This window comes from Heterodontus francisci, chromosome 45 (genome assembly GCF_036365525.1).
Source record: "Heterodontus francisci isolate sHetFra1 chromosome 45, sHetFra1.hap1, whole genome shotgun sequence".
NCBI lineage: Eukaryota > Metazoa > Chordata > Chondrichthyes > Heterodontiformes > Heterodontidae > Heterodontus > Heterodontus francisci.
Window position 1 is genome coordinate 18,973,786 of NC_090415.1, and position 24,015 is coordinate 18,997,800.

Below are 24,015 nucleotides of genomic sequence, written 5' to 3' on the forward strand. Positions count from 1 at the left end.
CCAGGAACTGACAGGTACAGAGTAAAATCAACATTCACATACCAGGAACTGACAGGTACAGAGTAAAATCAACATTCACATACCAGGAACTGACAGCTGCAGAGTAAAATCAACATTCACATACCAGGAACTGACAGGTACAGAGGAAAATCAACATTCACATCCCAGGAACTGACAGATACAGAGTAAAATCAACATTCACATACCAGGAACTGACAGGTACAGAGTAAAATTAACATTCACAAACCAGGAACTGACAGGGAAAGAGTAAAATCAACATTCACATACCAGGAACTGACAGGGACAGAGTAAAATAAACATTCACATACCAGGAACTGACAGGTACAGAGTAAAATTAACATTCACAAACCAGGAACTGACAGGGACAGAGTAAATTCAACATTCACATGCCAGGAACTGACAGGTACAGAGTAAAATCAACATTCACAAACCAGGAACTGACAGGAACAGTGTAAAATCAACATTCACATGCCAGGAACTGACAGGTACAGAGTAAAATCAACATTCACATGCAAGGAACTGACAGGTACAGAGTAAAATCAACATTCACAGACCAGGAACTGACAGGTACAGAGTAAAATCAACATTCACATACCAGGAACTGACAGGTGCAGAGTAAAGTCAACATTCACATACCAGGAACTGACAGGTACAGAGTAAAATCAACATTCACATACCAGGAACTGACAGGTACAGAGTAAAATCAACATTCACATACCAGGAACTGACAGGTACAGAGTAAAATCAACATTCACATCCCAGGAACTGACAGGTACAGAGTAAAATCAACATTCACATACCAGGAACTGACAGGTACAGAGTAAAATCAACATTCACATACCAGGAACGGACAGGTACAGAGTAAAATCAACATTCACATACCAGGAACTGACAGATACAGTGTAAAATCAACATTCACAGACCCGAAACTGACAGGTACAGAGTAAAATCAACATTCACATACCAGGAACTGACAGGTACAGAGTAAAATCAACATTCATATATCAGGAACTGACAGGTACAGAGTAAAATCAACATTCACATACCAGGAACGGACAGGTACAGAGTAAAATCAACATTCACATACCAGGAACTGACAGATACAGTGTAAAATCAACATTCACAGACCAGAAACTGACAGGTTGAGAGTAAAATCAACATTCACATACCAGGAACTGACAGGTACCGAGGACAATCAACATTCACATACAAGGAACTGCCAGGTACAGAGTAAAATCAACATTCACATACCAGGAACTGACAGGTGCAGAGTAAAATCAACATTCACATACCAGGAACTGAAATGTACAGAGTAAAATCAACATGTACAGACCAGGAACTGACAGGTACAGAGTAAAATCAACATTCACATACCAGTAACTGACATGTACAGAGTAAAATCAACATTCACATACCAGGAACTGACAGGTACAGAGTAAAATCAACATTCACATACCAGGAACTGACAGGTACAGAGTAAAATCAACATTCACATCCCAGGAACTGACAGGTACAGAGTAAAATCAACATTCACATACCAGGAACTGACAGGTACAGAGTAAAATCTACATTCACATACCAGGAACTGACAGGTGCAGAGTAAAATCAACATTCACAAACCAGGAACCGGCAGGTACAGAGTAAAATCAACATTTACATACCAGGAACTGACAGGGACAGAGTAAAATCAACATTCACATACCAGGAACTGACAGGTACAGAGTAAAATCAACATTCACATACCAGTAACTGACATGTACAGAGTAAAATCAACATTCACATACCAGGAACTGACAGGTACAGAGTAAAATCAACATTCACATAGCAGGAACTGACAGGTACAGAGTAAAATCAACATTCACATCCCAGGAACTGACAGGTACAGAGTAAAATCAACATTCACATACCAGGAACTGACAGGTACAGAGTAAAATCAACATTCACATACCAGGAACTGACAGGTGCAGAGTAAAATCAACATTCACAAACCAGGAACCGGCAGGTACAGAGTAAAATCAACATTCACATACCAGGAACTGACAGGGACAGAGTAAAATCAACATTCACATACCAGGAACTGACAGGTACAGAGTAAACTCAACATTCACATACCAGGAACTGACAGGTACAGAGTAAAATCAACATTCACATACCAGGAACTGACAGGTACCGAGTAAAATCAACATTCACATACCAGGAACTGACAGGTCCAGAGTAAAATCAACATTCACAAACCAGGAACTGACAGGTACAGAGTGAAATCAACATTCACATCCCAGGAACTGACAGCTGCAGAGGAAAATCAACATTCACATACCAGGAACTGACAGGTACAGAGTAAAATCAACATTCACATCCCAGGAACTGACAGATACAGAGTAAAATCAACATTCACATACCAGGAACTGACAGGTACAGAGTAAAATCAACATTCACATACCAGGAACTGACAGGTACAGAGTAAAATCAACATTCACATCCCAGGAACTGACAGGTACAGAGTAAAATCAACATTCACATACCAGGAACTGACAGGGACAGAGTATAATCAACATTCACATACCAGGAACTGACAGGTACAGAGTAAAATCAACATTCACATACCAGGAACGGACAGGTACAGAGTAAAATCAACATTCACATACCAGGAACTGACAGATACAGTGTAAAATCAACATTCACAGACCCGAAACTGACAGGTACAGAGTAAAATCAACATTCACATACCAGGAACTGACAGGTACAGAGTAAAATCAACATTCACATACCAGGAACTGACAGGTACAGAGTTAAATCAACATTCACATAGCAGGAACTGACAGGTACAGAGTAAAATCAACATTCATATATCAGGAACTGACAGGTACAGAGTAAAATCAACATTCACATACCAGGAACGGACAGGTACAGAGTAAAATCAACATTCACATACCAGGAACTGACAGATACAATGTAAAATCAACATTCACAGACCAGAAACTGACAGGTTCAGAGTAAAATCAACATTCACATACCAGGAACTGACAGGTACCGAGGACAATCAACATTCACATACAAGGAACTGACAGGTACAGAGTAAAATCAACATTCACATACCAGGAACTGACAGGTACCGAGGACAATCAACATTCACATACCAGGAACTGACAGGTGCAGAGTAAAATCAACATTCACATACCAGGAACTGACAGGTACAGAGTAAAATCAACATTCACAGACCAGGAACTGACAGGTACAGAGTAAAATCAACATTCACATACCAGGAACTGAAATGTACAGAGTAAAATCAACATGTACAGACCAGGAACTGACATGTACAGAGTAAAATCAACATTCACATACCAGGAACTGACAGGTATAGAGTAAAATCAACATTAACATACCAGGAACTGACAGATACAGAGTAAAATCAACATTCACATACCATGAACTGACAGGTATAGAGTAAAATCAACATTGACATACCAGGAACTGACAGATACAGAGGAAAATCAACATTCACATAGCAGGAACTGACAGGTACAGAGGAAAATCAACATTCACATACCAGGAACTGACAGGGACAGAGTAAAATCAACATTCACATACCAGGAACTGACAAGTACAGAGTAAAATCAACATTCACATCCCAGGAACTGACAGGTACAGAGTAAAATCAACATTCACATACCAGGAACTGACAGGTACAGAGTAAAATCAACATTCACATACCAGGAACTGACAGGTGCAGAGTAAAATCAACATTCACAAACCAGGAACCGGCAGGTACAGAGTAAAATCAACATTCACATACCAGGAACTGACAGGTACAGAGTAAAATCAACATTCACATACCAGGAACTGACAGGTACCGAGTAAAATCAACATTCACATACCAGGAACTGACAGGTACCGAGTAAAATCAACATTCACATACCAGGAACTGACAGGTCCAGAGTAAAATCAACATTCACAAACCAGGAACTGACAGGTACAGAGTAAAATCAACATTCACATACCAGGAACTGACAGCTGCAGAGGAAAATCAACATTCACATACCAGGAACTGACAGGTACAGAGTAAAATCAACATTCACATCCCAGGAACTGACAGATACAGAGTAAAATCAACATTCACATACCAGGAACTGACAGGTACAGAGTAAAATTAACATTCACATACCAGGAACTGACAGGGACAGAGTAAAATCAACATTCACATACCAGGAACTGACAGGGACAGAGTAAAATCAACTTTCACATACCAGGAACTGACAGGTACAGAGTAAAATTAACATTCACAAACCAGGAACTGACAGGGACAGAGTATATTCAACATTCACATGCCAGGAACTGACAGGTACAGAGTAAAATCAACATACACAAACCAGGAACTGACAGGAACAGAGTAAAATCAACATTCACATACCAGGAACTGACAGGTACAGAGTAAAATCAACATTCACATGCCAGGAACTGACAGGTACAGAGCAAAATCAACATTCACAGACCAGGAACTGACATGTACAGAGTAAAATCAACATTCACATACCAGGAACTGACAGGTACAGAGTAAAATCAACATTCACATACCAGGAACTGACAGGTACAGAGTAAAATCAACATTCACATACCAGGAACTGACAGGTACAGAGTAAAATCAACATTCACATACCAGGAACTGACAGGTACAGAGTAAAATCAACATTCACATACCAGGAACTGACAGGTACAGAGTAAAATCAACATTCACAAACCAGGAACTGACAGGTACAGAGTAAAATCAACATTCACATACCAGGAACTGACAGCTGCAGAGGAAAATCAACATTCACATACCAGGAACTGACAGGTACAGAGTAAAATCAACATTCACATCCCAGGAACTGACAGATACAGAGTAAAATCAACATTCACATACCAGGAACTGACAGGTACAGAGTAAAATTAACATTCACATACCAGGAACTGACAGGGACAGAGTAAAATCAACATTCACATACCAGGAACTGACAGGGACAGAGTAAAATCAACTTTCACATACCAGGAACTGACAGGTACAGAGTAAAATTAACATTCACAAACCAGGAACTGACAGGGACAGAGTATATTCAACATTCACATGCCAGGAACTGACAGGTACAGAGTAAAATCAACATACACAAACCAGGAACTGACAGGAACAGAGTAAAATCAACATTCACATACCAGGAACTGACAGGTACAGAGTAAAATCAACATTCACATGCCAGGAACTGACAGGTACAGAGCAAAATCAACATTCACAGACCAGGAACTGACATGTACAGAGTAAAATCAACATTCACATACCAGGAACTGACAGGTACAGAGTAAAATCAACATTCACATACCAGGAACTGACAGGTACAGAGTAAAATCAACATTCACATACCAGGAACTGACAGGTACAGAGTAAAATCAACATTCACATACCAGGAACTGACAGGTACAGAGTAAAATCAACATTCACATACCAGGAACTGACAGGTACAGAGTAAAATCAACATTCACATACCAGGAACTGACAGGTACAGAGTAAAATCAACATTCACATACCAGGAACGGACAGGTACAGAGTAAAATCAACATTCACATACCAGGAACTGACAGATACAGTGTAAAATCAACATTCACAGACCAGAAACTGACAGGTACAGAGTAAAATCAACATTCACATACCAGGAACTGACAGGTACAGAGTAAAATCAACATTCACATACCAGGAACTGACAGGTACAGAGTAAAATCAACATTCACATTGCAGGAACTGACAGGTACAGAGTAAAATCAACATTCATATACCAGGAACTGACAGGTACAGAGTAAAATCAACATTCACATACCAGGAACTGACAGGTACAGAGTAAAATCAACATTCACATACCAGGAACTGACAGATACAGTGTAAAATCAGCATTCACAGACCAGAAACTGACAGGTTCAGAGTAAAATCAACATTCACATACCAGGAACTGACAGGTACAGAGTAAAATCAACATTCACATACCAGGAACTGACAGGTACAGAGTAAAATCAACATTCACATACCAGGAACTGACAGGTACAGAGTAAAATCAACATTCACATACCAGGAACTGACAGGTACAGAGTAAAATCAACATTCACATAGCAGGAACTGACAGGTACAGAGTAAAATCAACATTCACATACCAGGAACTGACAGATACAGAGTAAAATCAACATTCACATACCAGGAACTGACAGGTACAGAGTAAAATCAACATTCACATAGCAGGAACTGACAGGTACAGAGTAAAATCAACGTTCACATACCAGGAACTGACAGGTACAGAGTAAAATCAACATTCACATACCAGAAACTGACAGGTACAGAGTAAAATCAACATTCACATACCAGGAACTGACAGGTACAGAGTAAAATCAACATTCACATACCAGGAACTGACAGGTACAGAGTAAAATCAACATTCACATACCAGAAACTGACAGGTACAGAGTAAAATCAACATTCACATACCAGGAACTGACAGGTACAGAGTAAAATCAACATTCACATACCAGAAACTGACAGGTACAGAGTAAAATCAACATTCACATACCAGGAACTGACAGGTACAGAGTAAAATCAACATTCACATAGCAGGAACTGACAGGTACAGAGCAAAATCAACATTCACAGACCAGGAACTGACAGGTTCAGAGTAAAATCAACATTCACATACCAGGAACTGACAGGTACAGAGTAAAATCAACATTCACTTACCAGGAACTGACAGGTACAGAGTAAAATCAACATTCACATACCAGGAACTGACAGGTACAGAGTAAAATCAACATTCACATACCAGGAACTGACAGGTACAGAGTAAAATCAACATTCACATACCAGGAACTGACAGGTACAGAGTAAAATCAACATTCACATACCAGGAACTGACAGGTACAGAGTAAAATCAACATTCACATACCAGGAACTGACAGGTACAGAGTAAAATCAACATTCACAAACCAGGAACTGACAGGTACAGAGTAAAATCAACATTCACATACCAGGAACTGACAGCTGCAGAGGAAAATCAACATTCACATACCAGGAACTGACAGGTACAGAGTAAAATCAACATTCACATCCCAGGAACTGACAGATACAGAGTAAAATCAACATTCACATACCAGGAACTGACAGGTACAGAGTAAAATTAACATTCACATACCAGGAACTGACAGGGACAGAGTAAAATCAACATTCACATACCAGGAACTGACAGGGACAGAGTAAAATCAACTTTCACATACCAGGAACTGACAGGTACAGAGTAAAATTAACATTCACAAACCAGGAACTGACAGGGACAGAGTATATTCAACATTCACATGCCAGGAACTGACAGGTACAGAGTAAAATCAACATACACAAACCAGGAACTGACAGGAACAGAGTAAAATCAACATTCACATACCAGGAACTGACAGGTACAGAGTAAAATCAACATTCACATGCCAGGAACTGACAGGTACAGAGCAAAATCAACATTCACAGACCAGGAACTGACATGTACAGAGTAAAATCAACATTCACATACCAGGAACTGACAGGTACAGAGTAAAATCAACATTCACATACCAGGAACTGACAGGTACAGAGTAAAATCAACATTCACATACCAGGAACTGACAGGTACAGAGTAAAATCAACATTCACATACCAGGAACTGACAGGTACAGAGTAAAATCAACATTCACATACCAGGAACTGACAGGTACAGAGTAAAATCAACATTCACATACCAGGAACTGACAGGTACAGAGTAAAATCAACATTCACATACCAGGAACGGACAGGTACAGAGTAAAATCAACATTCACATACCAGGAACTGACAGATACAGTGTAAAATCAACATTCACAGACCAGAAACTGACAGGTACAGAGTAAAATCAACATTCACATACCAGGAACTGACAGGTACAGAGTAAAATCAACATTCACATACCAGGAACTGACAGGTACAGAGTAAAATCAACATTCACATTGCAGGAACTGACAGGTACAGAGTAAAATCAACATTCATATACCAGGAACTGACAGGTACAGAGTAAAATCAACATTCACATACCAGGAACTGACAGGTACAGAGTAAAATCAACATTCACATACCAGGAACTGACAGATACAGTGTAAAATCAGCATTCACAGACCAGAAACTGACAGGTTCAGAGTAAAATCAACATTCACATACCAGGAACTGACAGGTACAGAGTAAAATCAACATTCACATACCAGGAACTGACAGGTACAGAGTAAAATCAACATTCACATACCAGGAACTGACAGGTACAGAGTAAAATCAACATTCACATACCAGGAACTGACAGGTACAGAGTAAAATCAACATTCACATAGCAGGAACTGACAGGTACAGAGTAAAATCAACATTCACATACCAGGAACTGACAGATACAGAGTAAAATCAACATTCACATACCAGGAACTGACAGGTACAGAGTAAAATCAACATTCACATAGCAGGAACTGACAGGTACAGAGTAAAATCAACGTTCACATACCAGGAACTGACAGGTACAGAGTAAAATCAACATTCACATACCAGAAACTGACAGGTACAGAGTAAAATCAACATTCACATACCAGGAACTGACAGGTACAGAGTAAAATCAACATTCACATACCAGGAACTGACAGGTACAGAGTAAAATCAACATTCACATACCAGAAACTGACAGGTACAGAGTAAAATCAACATTCACATACCAGGAACTGACAGGTACAGAGTAAAATCAACATTCACATACCAGAAACTGACAGGTACAGAGTAAAATCAACATTCACATACCAGGAACTGACAGGTACAGAGTAAAATCAACATTCACATAGCAGGAACTGACAGGTACAGAGCAAAATCAACATTCACAGACCAGGAACTGACAGGTTCAGAGTAAAATCAACATTCACATACCAGGAACTGACAGGTACAGAGTAAAATCAACATTCACATAGCAGGAACTGACAGGTACAGAGCAAAATCAACATTCACAGACCAGGAACTGACAGGTACAGAGTAAAATCAACATTCACATACCAGGAACTGACAGGTACAGAGTAAAATCAACATTCACATACCAGGAACGGACAGGTACAGAGTAAAATCAACATTCACATACCAGGAACTGACAGATACAGTGTAAAATCAACATTCACAGACCAGAAACTGACAGGTACAGAGTAAAATCAACATTCACATACCAGGAACTGACAGGTACAGAGTAAAATCAACATTCACATACCAGGAACTGACAGGTACAGAGTAAAATCAACATTCACATTGCAGGAACTGACAGGTACAGAGTAAAATCAACATTCATATACCAGGAACTGACAGGTACAGAGTAAAATCAACATTCACATACCAGGAACTGACAGGTACAGAGTAAAATCAACATTCACATACCAGGAACTGACAGATACAGTGTAAAATCAGCATTCACAGACCAGAAACTGACAGGTTCAGAGTAAAATCAACATTCACATACCAGGAACTGACAGGTACAGAGTAAAATCAACATTCACATACCAGGAACTGACAGGTACAGAGTAAAATCAACATTCACATACCAGGAACTGACAGGTACAGAGTAAAATCAACATTCACATACCAGGAACTGACAGGTACAGAGTAAAATCAACATTCACATAGCAGGAACTGACAGGTACAGAGTAAAATCAACATTCACATACCAGGAACTGACAGATACAGAGTAAAATCAACATTCACATACCAGGAACTGACAGGTACAGAGTAAAATCAACATTCACATAGCAGGAACTGACAGGTACAGAGTAAAATCAACGTTCACATACCAGGAACTGACAGGTACAGAGTAAAATCAACATTCACATACCAGAAACTGACAGGTACAGAGTAAAATCAACATTCACATACCAGGAACTGACAGGTACAGAGTAAAATCAACATTCACATACCAGGAACTGACAGGTACAGAGTAAAATCAACATTCACATACCAGAAACTGACAGGTACAGAGTAAAATCAACATTCACATACCAGGAACTGACAGGTACAGAGTAAAATCAACATTCACATACCAGAAACTGACAGGTACAGAGTAAAATCAACATTCACATACCAGGAACTGACAGGTACAGAGTAAAATCAACATTCACATAGCAGGAACTGACAGGTACAGAGCAAAATCAACATTCACAGACCAGGAACTGACAGGTTCAGAGTAAAATCAACATTCACATACCAGGAACTGACAGGTACAGAGTAAAATCAACATTCACATACCAGGAACTGACAGGTACAGAGTAAAATCAACATTCACATACCAGGAACTGACAGGTACAGAGTAAAATCAACATTCACATACCAGGAACTGACAGGTACAGAGTAAAATCAACATTCACAAACCAGGAACTGACAGGTACAGAGTAAAATCAACATTCACATACCAGGAACTGACAGCTGCAGAGGAAAATCAACATTCACATACCAGGAACTGACAGGTACAGAGTAAAATCAACATTCACATCCCAGGAACTGACAGATACAGAGTAAAATCAACATTCACATACCAGGAACTGACAGGTACAGAGTAAAATTAACATTCACATACCAGGAACTGACAGGGACAGAGTAAAATCAACATTCACATACCAGGAACTGACAGGGACAGAGTAAAATCAACTTTCACATACCAGGAACTGACAGGTACAGAGTAAAATTAACATTCACAAACCAGGAACTGACAGGGACAGAGTATATTCAACATTCACATGCCAGGAACTGACAGGTACAGAGTAAAATCAACATACACAAACCAGGAACTGACAGGAACAGAGTAAAATCAACATTCACATACCAGGAACTGACAGGTACAGAGTAAAATCAACATTCACATGCCAGGAACTGACAGGTACAGAGCAAAATCAACATTCACAGACCAGGAACTGACATGTACAGAGTAAAATCAACATTCACATACCAGGAACTGACAGGTACAGAGTAAAATCAACATTCACATACCAGGAACTGACAGGTACAGAGTAAAATCAACATTCACATACCAGGAACTGACAGGTACAGAGTAAAATCAACATTCACATACCAGGAACTGACAGGTACAGAGTAAAATCAACATTCACATACCAGGAACTGACAGGTACAGAGTAAAATCAACATTCACATACCAGGAACTGACAGGTACAGAGTAAAATCAACATTCACATACCAGGAACGGACAGGTACAGAGTAAAATCAACATTCACATACCAGGAACTGACAGATACAGTGTAAAATCAACATTCACAGACCAGAAACTGACAGGTACAGAGTAAAATCAACATTCACATACCAGGAACTGACAGGTACAGAGTAAAATCAACATTCACATACCAGGAACTGACAGGTACAGAGTAAAATCAACATTCACATTGCAGGAACTGACAGGTACAGAGTAAAATCAACATTCATATACCAGGAACTGACAGGTACAGAGTAAAATCAACATTCACATACCAGGAACTGACAGGTACAGAGTAAAATCAACATTCACATACCAGGAACTGACAGATACAGTGTAAAATCAGCATTCACAGACCAGAAACTGACAGGTTCAGAGTAAAATCAACATTCACATACCAGGAACTGACAGGTACAGAGTAAAATCAACATTCACATACCAGGAACTGACAGGTACAGAGTAAAATCAACATTCACATACCAGGAACTGACAGGTACAGAGTAAAATCAACATTCACATACCAGGAACTGACAGGTACAGAGTAAAATCAACATTCACATCCCAGAAACTGACAGGTACAGAGTAAAATCAACATTCACATACCAGGAACTGACAGGTACAGAGTAAAATCAACATTCACATAGCAGGAACTGACAGGTACAGAGTAAAATCAACATTCACATACCAGGAACTGACAGATACAGAGTAAAATCAACATTCACATACCAGGAACTGACAGGTACAGAGTAAAATCAACATTCACATAGCAGGAACTGACAGGTACAGAGTAAAATCAACATTCACATACCAGGAACTGACAGATACAGAGTAAAATCAACATTCACATACCAGGAACTGACAGGTACAGAGTAAAATCAACATTCACATAGCAGGAACTGACAGGTACAGAGTAAAATCAACGTTCACATACCAGGAACTGACAGGTACAGAGTAAAATCAACATTCACATACCAGAAACTGACAGGTACAGAGTAAAATCAACATTCACATACCAGGAACTGACAGGTACAGAGTAAAATCAACATTCACATACCAGGAACTGACAGGTACAGAGTAAAATCAACATTCACATACCAGAAACTGACAGGTACAGAGTAAAATCAACATTCACATACCAGGAACTGACAGGTACAGAGTAAAATCAACATTCACATACCAGAAACTGACAGGTACAGAGTAAAATCAACATTCACATACCAGGAACTGACAGGTACAGAGTAAAATCAACATTCACATAGCAGGAACTGACAGGTACAGAGCAAAATCAACATTCACAGACCAGGAACTGACAGGTTCAGAGTAAAATCAACATTCACATACCAGGAACTGACAGGTACAGAGTAAAATCAACATTCACTTACCAGGAACTGACAGGTACAGAGTAAAATCAACATTCACATACCAGGAACTGACAGGTACAGAGTAAAATCAACATTCACATACCAGGAACTGACAGGTACAGAGTAAAATCAACATTCACATACCAGGAACTGACAGGTACAGAGTAAAATCAACATTCACATACCAGGAACTGACAGGTACAGAGTAAAATCAACATTCACATACCAGGAACTGACAGGTACAGAGTAAAATCAACATTCACATACCAGGAACTGACAGGTACAGAGTAAAATCAACATTCACATACCAGGAACTGACAGGTACAGAGTAAAATCAACATTCACATACCAGGAACTGACAGGTACAGAGTAAAATCAACATTCACATACCAGGAACTGACAGGTACAGAGTAAAATCAACATTCACATACCAGGAACTGACAGGTGCAGAGTTAAATCAACATTCACATACCAGGAACTGACAGGTACAGAGTAAAATCAACATTCACAGACCAGAAACTGACAGGTACAGAGTAAAATCAACATTCACATACCAGGAACTGACAGGTACAGAGTAAAATCAACATTCACATACCAGGAACTGACAGATACAGTGTAAAATCAACATTCACATACCAGGAACTGACAGGTAAAGAGTAAAATCAACATTCACATACCAGGAACTGACAGGTACAATGCAGATCGTTGGCCGTTATTTATTTTAAGGCAGGGAATTAAAAAGTGACGCAATGATCGATTCGATCCATGAACATTCTTGTCGGAGATCTCGAAATTACCTCCAGCTGAAATGTGAGCAGTTGGTATTCAAATAACTGCAGTAAATCGACTCTTTCAGAGAGGCTGTCAGTGTATCTTAAAAGAGCCGATCTGCTTGGTGCTTTATTTTTGTACATTGTGGAGATCTGCAAGGAGCTGTTGTGCTTGGTCACTGCAATGTCCAATCGTAGGTCAAATTTTTGAATGAATATGTTATAGTAAGCAATGGTGGTATAGTGGTGAGCGTAGCTGCCTTCCAAGCAGTTGACCTGGGTTCGATTCCCGGCCATCGCAACCTTAAATTGCAGGTTTACTTTATGTTGCAGTATTTTACAAACGAAAAAAATGTCAAAGCTTTGACAGAATTGAAATTGATAAAATATTCTTATCATCCAATCAGATTCATTCTCCCGCTTGATTGGCGTCACCCTGGAGCAAGTTTGTTTCATTCAAGTGTTTCTCCAATTTCCTATTGAAATCATTGATTGTCTCTGCTTCCACCACACTTGTGGACAGACATTGCAGTTGCAATGCAGCAGGTAAAGCAAAAAGTGCTTCCTCACATTTCGCTGCATCTATTTCCCAAAACCATCAATCTGTGTCTCCTAGTCCTTGCACCATCAACTAATGGGAACGGGTTATCCTTGTCTAACTTACCTACACCTGCATCAGATCTCCCCTCAATCCACATTGCTGGAAGGAGAACAACCACTTCCTCAGATAACACAATCCAGAGCCATCGATCCAAGCTTTTCAATAACAAAAGAATAGTTGTGTTGTAAGTAGTCTCGATAGGAGCATAACATCAAGAGACTTTGATAGATTAACTGATTGTCTCTGCCCAAAGCACCAGATTTTCTGTATCACCTGAACACTGCTCACCGCTGCGTAAAGTTTAGAGTATTTTCATGGCTTACATTTATGCAAGAACTGCAATGTTAAGGTTGGATTGTGAAGCATGACGGTCATCTTCTCTGAACTATGTTAAAATGTCATGTTGAGAGATGTGTCAGTGTGGAAGATGCACGTAGCCATAGGAAAAAAAAGGCAAGTCATGTAGCTGGAGGAGAATCCACAAAGTGGGCGCGATGGACCGTGACATATGTTACGTTTGTGACAAATAAGGACAGCTAAAATAATAGGATTAATGATATGCTTTGTACATCAATATATTGAAGTCTGTTTGATCTGTTGCTTGCTTTATTATGAAATGTGTTTTCAAGGCTATACTTTGTTTAAACCTTTTTGTGAGAACAATGGGAGAGTCACCAGCACTCCTTGCATGGAGAGAGATGAGATAAAGGCAGAATTAAAGAAAAAAATGTCTCGGATCAGCAAGAATGTAACCTTTAGGATCCTTGCTAAAATAGAAAGAATCGGGAAACATCTGTACTGTGTGTAGATTCAACCATTAACTAACTCGTGTCAAACAATGATGTCAACCTGGACCAATTAGGACACTTGGAACAATTCAAAACTAATATGGTAACATCCTTGCACCACAAGAAGGATAAAAGAAAGGGTGTTACAGGACATCGTCAGCACACTTAGAGAGGGGTCAACAGAAGATCGTTGGTACTTAAAAGGAGAAGATAGAATATAGTCAAAAAAACACAGCAAGGGGTGAAGAAGGAGAGAAGTCCGTGCGGCAGCAAGCACAGAAACAAGAACGGGTGTTGTGTGTTACTGAATATCTATTACCATTGTTAAGTATTAACTTTGTACATCTTGGTTAAGCCTAATAAACTCTCTGACATGGTCACATAACTTGAGTTTGTACCTTGTCCGTCTATCTTGGTCCGGAATCTAAAGGTGAGACGGGTTGGGTATTCTCTGTCTCACCTCTGTTCAGGTAACATCTACCTGAAACTTACAGCTCTTTTCTATATGCATACATTGCTGTGTATTTTGTCCTCCTTAAACTTCGAAATTGTGGGCCCGTTAAAAACATTGTTCTTCGTACAGTTTTCTGCGTCACTCCACTGCATAGTTCTGCCCAGTAAGCAAAACGGATCAGTTCGCCACTAAACTCTAAAATAAAAGCAAAATACTGCAGATGCTGGAAATCTGAAATAAAAACAAGAAATGCTGGAAATACTCAGCAGGTCTGGCAGCATCTGTGGAGAGAGAAGCGGAGTTAACGTTTCAGGTGAGTGACCGTTTATCAGAATATTTGCAGCACTTTCTGATTTTATTTCAGATTTCCAGCATTCACAGTATTGTGTTTCTGTGAACATAATCGTGTTGCTCAGGTGCAAGTTGAAACCATTGTACAGCATTCTATTAATCAAAACGCTGGACAAGCATAGTACAGTAAGTGATGGTGGCATAGTGGTGAGCATAGCTGCCTTCCAAGCAGTTGACCTGGGTTCGATTCCCAGCCATCGCAACCTTAAATTGCAGGTTTGCTTTATGTTGCAGTATTTTGCAAACGAAAAAAATGTCAAAGCTTTGACAGAATTGAAATTGATAAAATATTCTTATCATCCAATCAGATTCATTCTCTTGCTTGATTGGCGTCATCCTGGAGCAAGTTTGTTTCCTTCAAGTGTTTCTCCAATTTCCTATTGAAATCATTGATTGTCTCTGCTTCCACCACACTTGTGGACAGACATTGCAGTTGCAATGTAGCAGGTAAAGCAAAAAGTGCTTCCTCACATTTCCCGGCATCTCTTTCCCAAAACCATCAGTCTGTGTCTCCTAGTCCTTGTACCATCAACTAATGGGAACGGGTTATCCTTGTCTAACTTACCTGCACCTGCATCAGATCTCCCCTCAATCCACATTGCTGTAAGGAGAACAACCACTTACTTAGATAACACAATCCAGAGCCATCTACCCAAGCTTTTCAATATCAAAAGAATAGTTGTGTTGTAAGTAGTATAGGTAGGAGCATAACTTCAAGGGACTTTGATAGATTAACTGATTGTCTCTGCCCAACGCACCAGATTTTCTGCATCACCTGAACACTGCTCACCGCTGTGTAAAGTTTAGAGTATTTTCATGGCTTACATTTATGCAAGAACTGCAATGTTAATGTTGGATTGTGAAGCATGACGGTCATCTTCACTGAACTATGTTAAAATGTCATGTTGAGAGATGTGTCAGTGTGGAAGATGCACGTAGCCATAGGAAAAAAAAAGGCAAGTCATGTAGCTGGAGGAGAATCCACAATGTGGGCGCGATGGACCGTGACATATTTTACGTTTGTGACAAATAAGGACAGCTAAAATAATAGGATTAATGATATGCTTTGTACATCAATATATTGAAGTCTGTTTGATCTGTTGCTTGCTTTATTATGAAATGTGTTTTCAAGGCTATACTTTGTTTAAACCTTTTTGTGAGAACAATGGGAGAGTCACCAGCACTCCTTGCATGGAGAGAGATGAGATAAAGGCAGAATTAAAGAAAAAAATGTCTGGGATCAGCAAGAATGTAACCTTTAGGATCCTTGCTAAAATAGAAAGAGTCGGGAAACATCTGTACTGTGTGTAGATTCAACCATTAACTAACTAGTGTCAAACAATGATGTCAACCTGGACCAATTAGGACACTTGGAACAATTCAAAACTAATATGGTAACATCCTTGCACCACAAGAAGGATAAAAGAAAGGGTGTTACAGGACATCGTCAGCACACTTAGAGAGGGGTCAACAGAAGAACGTTGGTACTTAAAAGGAGAAGATAGAATACAGTCGAAAAAACACAGCAAGGGATGAAGAAGGAGAGAAGTCCGTGCGGCAGCAAGCACAGAAACAAGAACGGGTGTTGTGTGTTACTGAATATCTATTACCATTGTTAAGTATTAACTTTGTACATCTTGGTTAAGCCTAATAAACTCTCTGACTTGGTCACATAACTTGAGTTTGTACCTTGTCGGTCTATCTTGGTCAGGAATCTAAAGGTGAGATGGGATGGGTATTCTCTGTCTCACCTCTGTTCAGGTAACATCTACCTGAAACTTACAGCTCTTCACTATATGCATACATTGCTGTGTATTTTGTCCTCCTTAAACTTCGAAATTGTTGGCCCGTTAAAAACATTGTTCTTCGTACAGTTTTCTGCGTCACTCCACTGCATAGTACTGCCCAGTAAGCAAAAAGGATCAGTTCGCGACTCAACTCTAAAATAAAAGCAAAATACTGCAGACGCTGGAAATCTGAAATAAAAACAAGAAATGCTGGAAATACTCAGCAGGTCTGGCAGCATCTGTGGAGAGAGAAGCAGATCAGAATATTTGCAGCACTTTCTGATTTTTTTTCAGATTTCAAGCATTCACAGTATTGTGTTTCTGTGAACAAAATCGTGTTGCTCAGGTGCAAGTTGAAACCATTGTACAGCATTCTATTAATCAAAACGCTGGACCAACATATTGCAGTAAGCGATGGTGGTATAGTGGTGACCATAGCTGCCTTCCAAGCAGTTGACTTGGGTTCGATTCCCAGCCATCGCAACCTTAAATTGCAGGTTTGCTTTATGTTGCAGTATTTTGCAAACGAAAAAAATGTCAAAGCTTTGACAGAATTGAAATTGATAAAATATTCTTATCATCCAATCAGATTCATTCTCTTGCTTGATTGGCGTCATCCTGGAGCAAGTTTGTTTCCTTCAAGTGTTTCTCCAATTTCCTATTGAAATCATTGATTGTCTCTGCTTCCACCACACTTGTGGACAGACATTGCAGTTGCAATGTGGCAGGTAAAGCAAAAAGTGCTTCCTCAAATTTCCCTGCATCTTTCCCAAAACCATCAATCTGTGTCTCCTAGTCCTTGTACCATCAACTAATTTGAACGGGTTATCCTTGTCTAACTTACCTACACCTGCATCAGATATCCCCTCAATCCACATTGCTGTAAGGAGAACAACCACTTACTTAGATAACACAATCCAGAGCCATCTATCCAAGCTTTTCAATATCAAAAGAATAGTTGTGTTGTAAGTAGTATAGATAGGAGCATAACTTCAAGGGACTTTGATAGATTAACTGATTGTCTCTGCCCAACGCACCCGATTTTCTGTATCACCTGAACACTGCTCACCGCTGTGTAAAGTTTAGAGTATTTTCATGGCTTACATTTATGCAAGAACTGCAATGTTAATGTTGGATTGTGAAGCATGACGGTCATCTTCAATGAACTATGTTAAAATGTCATGTTGAGAGATGTGTCAGTGTGGAAGATGCACGTAGCCATAGGAAAAAAAAAGGCAAGTCATGTAGCTGGAGGAGAATCCACAATGTGGGCGCGATGGACCGTGACATATTTTACGTTTGTGACAAATAAGGACAGCTAAAATAATAGGATTAATGATATGCTTTGTACATCAATATATTGAAGTCTGTTTGATCTGTTGCTTGCTTTATTATGAAATGTGTTTTCAAGGCTATACTTCGTTTAAACCTTTTTTTGAGAACAATGGGAGAGTCACCAGCACTCCTTGCATGGAGAGAGATGAGATAAAGGCAGAATTAAAGAAAAAAATGTCTGGGATCAGCAAGAATGTAACCTTTAGGATCCTTGCTAAAATAGAAAGAGTCGGGAAACATCTGTACTGTGTGTAGATTCAACCATTAACTAACTAGTGTCAAACAATGATGTCAACCTGGACCAATTAGGACACTTGGAACAATTCAAAACTAATATGGTAACATCCTTGCACCACAAGAAGGATAAAAGAAAGGGTGTTACAGGACATCGTCATCACACTTAGAGAGGGGTCAACAGAAGATCGTTGGTACTTAAAAGGAGAAGATAGAATACAGTCAAGAAAACACAGCAAGGGATGAAGAAGGAGAGAAGTCCGTGCCGCAGCAAGCACAGAAACAAGAACGGGTGTTGTGTGTTACTGAATATCTATTACCATTGTTAAGTATTAACTTTGTACATCTTGGTTAAGCCTAATAAACTCTCTGACATGGTCACATAACTTGAGTTTGTACCTTGTCGGTCTATCTTGGTCAGGAATCTAAAGGTGAGACGGGTTGGGTATTCTCTGTCTCACCTCTGTTCAGGTAACATCTACCTGAAACTTACAGCTCTTTACTATATGCATACATTGCTGTGTATTTTGTCCTCCTTAAACTTCGAAATTGTGGGCCCGTTAAAAACATTGTTCTTCGTACAGTTTTCTGCGTCACTCCACTGCATAGTTCTGCCCAGTAAGCAAAAAGGATCAGTTCGCCACTAAACTCCAAAATAAAAGCAAAATACTGCAGATGCTGGAAATCTGAAATAATAATAAGAAATGCTGGTAATACTCAGCAGGTCTGGCAGCATCTGTGGAGAGAGAAGCAGAGTTAACGTTTCAGGTGAGTGACCATTGATCAGAATATTTGCAGCACTTTCTGATTTTATTTCAGATTTCCAGCATTCACAGTATTGTGTTTCTGTTAACATAATCGTGTTGCTCAGGTGCAAGTTGAAACCATTGTACAGCATTCTATTAATCAAAATGCTGAACCAACGTAATACAGTAAGCGTTGGTGGTATAGTGGTGAGCATAGCTGCTTTCCAAGCAGTTGACCTTGGTTCGATTCCCGGCCATCGCAATCTTAAATTGCAGGTTTACTTCATGTTGCAGTATCTTACAAACGAAAAAAATGTCAAAGCTTTGACAGAATTGAAATTGATAAAATATTCTTGTCATCCAATCAGAATCATTCTCCCGCTTGATTGGCGTCACCCTGGAGCAAGTTTGTTTCCTTCAAGTGTTTCTCCAATTTCCGATTGAAATCATTGATTGTCTCTGCTTCCACCACACTTGTGGACAGACATTGCAGTTGCAATGTAGCAGGTAAAGCAAAAAGTGTTTCCTCAAATTTCCCTGCATCTCTTTCCCAAAACCATCAATCTGTGTCTCCTAGTCCTTGTACCATCAACTAATGGGAACGGGTTATCCCTGTCTAACTAACCTGCACCTGCATCAGATCTCCCCTCAATTCACATTGCTGCAGGAGAACAACCACTTACTTAGATAACACAATCCAGAGCCATCTATCCAAGCTTTTCAATAACAAAAGAATAGTTGTGTTGTAAGTAGTATAGATAGGAGCATAACATCAAGAGACTTTGATAGATTAACTGATTGTCTCTGCCCAACGCACCAGATTTTCTGTATCACCTGAACACTGCTCACCGCTGTGTAAAGTTTAGAGTATTTTCATGGCTTACATTTATGCAAGAACTGCAATGTTAAGGTTGGATTGTGAAGCATGACGGTCATCTTCACTGAACTATGTTAAAATGTCATGTTGAGAGATGTGTCAGTGTGGAAGATGCACGTAGCCATAGGAAAAAAAAAGGCAAGTCATGGAGCTGGAGGAGAATCCACAATGTGGGCGCGATGGACCGTGACATATTTTACGTTTGTGACAAATAAGGACAGCTAAAATAATAGGATTAATGATATGCTTTGTACATCAATATATTGAAGTCTGTTTGATCTGTTGCTTGCTTTATTATGAAATGTGTTTTCAAGGCTATACTTTGTTTAAACCTTTTTGTGAGAACAATGGGAGAGTCACCAGCACTCCTTGCATGGAGAGAGATGAGATAAAGGCAGAATTAAAGAAAAAAATGTCTGGGATCAGCAAGAATGTAACCTTTAGGATCCTTGCTAAAATAGAAAGAGTCGGGAAACATCTGTACTGTGTGTAGATTCAACCATTAACTAACTAGTGTCAAACAATGATGTCAACCTGGACCAATTAGGACACTTGGAACAATTCAAAACTAATATGGTAACATCCTTGCACCACAAGAAGGATAAAAGAAAGGGTGTTACAGGACATCGTCAGCACACTTAGAGAGGGGTCAACAGAAGATCGTTGGTACTTAAAAGGAGAAGATAGAATATAGTCAAAAAAACACAGCAAGGGATGAAGAAGGAGAGAAGTCCGTGCGGCAGCAAGCACAGAAACAAGAACGGGTGTTGTGTGTTACTGAATATCTATTACCATTGTTAAGTATTAACTTTGTACATCTTAGTTAAGCGGAATAAACTCTCTGACTTGGTCACAGAACCTGAGTTTGTACCTTGTCGGTCTATCTTGGTCAGGAATCTAAAGGTGAGACGGGTTGGGTATTCTCTGTCTCACCTCTGTTCAGGTAACATCTACCTGAAACTTACAGCTCTTTACTATTTGCATACATTACTGTGTATTTTGTCCTCCCCAAACTTCAACATTGTGGGCCCTATTGAAGTAATGTTCTTCGTACAGTTTTCTGCGTCACCCCACTGCATAGTTCTGCCCAGTCAGCAGAAAGGATCAGTTCACTACTAAACTCTAAAATAAAAGTAAAATACTGCGTATGCTGGAAATCTGAAATAAAAACAAGAAATACTGGAAATGCTCAACAGGTCTGCTGGCATCTGTGGAGAGAGAAGCAGCGTTAACGTTTCAGGTCTGTGACCCTACTTCAGACCGAGCAAATATTAGAATTGTGAAAGGTTATAAGCAAGTAAAGCGGGGTTGGGGCAAGAGATAACAAAGGAGAAGGTGTAATTAAGACAAGTTCACAGAGTAGCCTCCTATCCTTTAACCAACGACCATCTCAGAATACCAGTGTCAATTTTAACATGCATTTCTATTCTCCATGTAAGTCTGTTATTCACTACTTGATCGAATGCCTTTGGAAGAGCATATATCCAATAATTACTGTACTACCTTCAGTAACTTCAACCACAAGAATTCAATCATGTTAGTCGCACATGATTTGCCCTGAGCAAATCCGTACTGGTTGTCCTTTATTAACTCAGCACTGATGTCAAAAATAATAGTCTTTGTTACCAGATTTTTCCTTCCCCTGGTTCTGCCTGCTTGTAATCATGGTGATAGGGTGGATATGGGATGCTTTGTACAAATCACTGTCATCATTATTTCAATGATTGTCGCTGCAAACAACCTTTGAATTATATAGATCAAAAGCAAATTAATGGTAACGTGTGTGACAGTGAGACTGGAAGATGGTCGGAATAAAGCGGAGGAAGGGGTGAGGGGGCGGCTCCTAAACTGTCCAAACGGATCTCTTCGAAGTGTAAAAGTGAATCCGAGTGTTTGAGGGATGAAAGTTAAACATCTGATAGTCTCTGCTTAATGTCATCAGAATGAATCTCTTAGTGACTGAAAATATATCTGAATGGCCTTGTCCTGCGAATCTGCAGAGAGTCCAACAGGTAAAAGTGGTTCAGTGAGAAATACAGTATTTGTTTATAATCTGGCCCTGTTTTGAGTTTGGAAATAATAGTATGTCATCGAGAGAGTAGTTTACATTTTTCTATCTTGAATAAGTCTTTACCCAAATAGAACAGAATCTCTGTCAATTTGTTACATTATATAAACGTCACAGGCCACTTTCCCTCCCTATTCGATCGCCCTGCTCTCGATCTCCTCCCTATCCAGTTCATTATTATTGCTGATCATTATATTGGCCTATTTATTCTCTTCCATCTCGGACAGTCTCTCGCGATCAAGGATGACTTTTTTCCACTCCAGTATGATGAGTTCTGAAATGGCTGATAAGTCCAATGCATGATCTGCAGACTCTGTCATATCAGAGTCAGGTGGTGCTGGAAGGGTCAGGAAAATGACTGCATTGGAGGTGTGGGTGCTGCCTTCGCTGCCTCGACTTCGCCTTTGCATGTTCCTGACAAATATCCCTGAAGAGTACAATGTCTTCCCAAATGAGGGATGATTTGAGGACAACTCTGAAGTGTTTCCATTGTCCTCCTGGGGTTCTCCTGCCATGACCAAGTTCTGAGTAGAACAGCTGCTTCGGGATATTGGATTTACAGGTTCTTGGAGAGGCGCCTATTCATGGTAAGTGAAAGACTAACACTGACTGTCTGAACACATGTCAGTTGCTGTCTGAGAGTGAGAGGTACTGGAACACTTTCCCTCACATAATGTACCAGATACAGTAAGGAAAGATGGAGTGGACAAGCCTCTGTCTTTCTCCAGTACTGAATTATAGTGAGTTGGATGTTTAGTCAGTCCCGAACTGTCCTTGTTGGGTGAGTAGGCAACGGAATCGAGATCAGTTCCCGTCCCTGTGTGACTGTCACTCAAACTGCCCTGTGTGTGCAGGATTAACCCTGAGTCCCTCTATCCAGCTCTGTCTGCTATATCTGGAAAAATGCTGAACCTTTCACTTGTTGATCTGCTCAAACCGAGTTCAAGACCCAAGTAGTGAACAGAATGTCTCATTAATTCCTTGAATAATACTATGCTTGATCAGCAGGTTATGATCGACTCAGCCAAAGTTTAGAAAAATTCCTGTCAATAAATCTTTCAAAATGGAGTGCGAGGATCTCCTGGCTCCGAGTGTTTAAGGGATACAGGAATAGGAATCGGCAACTAACTCCAGAGATTCACAGCAAAGACTGTGTACATGAGGACATTTAACAACCGGGAGCTGAAACTCTGGGACGGGCTCTATTGTCACTGTGTTTGTGTGTCCGGTATAATCGCGGCAGCTCCGTGTCTCTCTTGTACAGAATGAAACGATGAAGATCACCATTCGGTATTACTCACATTGACCGCGGGTTTCACTCCGGTTAGACAAACCTTTGCTGACTGAAATGAATT

The 24,015-nt window shown here is 39.8% G+C and overlaps 3 non-coding genes across 3 annotated transcripts; all 3 read left to right on the plus strand.

Annotated features, from left to right (window-relative positions):
* The first annotated feature begins 13,648 nt into the window (after positions 1–13,648).
* trnag-ucc (transfer RNA glycine (anticodon UCC)) lies at positions 13,649–13,720 on the plus strand. The gene has a single exon. It is a non-coding gene; the product is annotated as a tRNA-Gly (tRNA).
* Positions 13,721–15,743: 2,023 nt separating this feature from the next.
* On the plus strand, positions 15,744–15,815 carry trnag-ucc (transfer RNA glycine (anticodon UCC)). The gene has a single exon. It is a non-coding gene; the product is annotated as a tRNA-Gly (tRNA).
* A 1,996-nt stretch (positions 15,816–17,811) lies between these two features.
* Positions 17,812–17,883, plus strand: trnag-ucc (transfer RNA glycine (anticodon UCC)). Its single transcript has one exon. It is a non-coding gene; the product is annotated as a tRNA-Gly (tRNA).
* Positions 17,884–24,015: the final 6,132 nt, after the last annotated feature.